The following is a 1,087-nucleotide window of genomic DNA, read 5'->3' as shown; positions in this document are numbered from 1 at the left end:
TCACCATCCTCATCATCATCATCATCCTCATCATGCTCATCATCATCATCATCATCATCATCATCATCATCATCATCATCATCATCATTATCATCATCATCCTCATCATCATCATTATAGTTTTTTAGAGACTTGGCACTTACGTGACCTAATTGTGTTGCACATGTGGTAAAACTCTTACTAAAACTAAACATGTAGTTACATGTACTTACTTGGTTACTTACTTTGTTGGAGAATAGGCATCATAGCAGGTTGCACAAGGCCATAGCTGCTCCTCACTCCTCTCCAGGATCCATGAAAGGGTGTGCTTGCTGATTATACCAGTTATCAGCTGGTTGGATATTCTAGCTTTTCCATGCAGATTGCTGTCTCTCCACGACCATCTAGAGACACCAGCATCCCTTAGTCTTTCCATTGTGTGTGATGCGGTGCCTTCATCTTCTCTGTGGTCGTTGAACCATGCTGCCTATGCTGCCATGACTGTTCATCACCATCCAGTGCCAGATCTGCGACAGACATTGGCGATCATGGTTCTCCATTCATTCCTTTGCTCGGATGCTCTCAAAAAAGCTACGTTTCCCTGATCTTTCCCTGTTACCCATTTGTTTAGGTTCCCTAAGTATGTTGTTCTGGACCTACCCCTAGCTCGCTTGCCCACAGTTTTGCCAGTGAGAGCTAGATGTTCAAGACCCTTATGTCTACATGTATCTACGAGTCCCAAAAACTGCATTTATCGTTTCCTGGTTGTTTTTAACGTGAGCGTCATGACTGTTGGTGGATCTAATTGCAATCAAGGTGCCGCTAATCTCAGCCTGGCCGGCTAGCTTATCAGCACATTCATTGCCTTGAACTCATGCATGATCCATGCATACGGCTGCTTTGTATTGCCTCTCGCCAGTCTGCATACTTCATGTGTTTCTTCACTTTTTCGAGGGTACTCATCGAGTCGGTGACGAGGATGGCAGACTGATACTCCGTGGTTACAAGGGCTTCTGTGATGGCTTTTTTCTCCATGCACATGCTAGACGTAGTTATACCAGTGGCACCTGACAGCTCTCTCTCTCTGTCTCTCTCTCTCTCTCTCTCT

This window comes from Aplysia californica, unplaced genomic scaffold, assembly GCF_000002075.1.
Source record: "Aplysia californica isolate F4 #8 unplaced genomic scaffold, AplCal3.0 scaffold00674, whole genome shotgun sequence".
NCBI lineage: Eukaryota > Metazoa > Mollusca > Gastropoda > Aplysiida > Aplysiidae > Aplysia > Aplysia californica.
Note: the sequence above shows the minus strand (reverse complement) of the source record.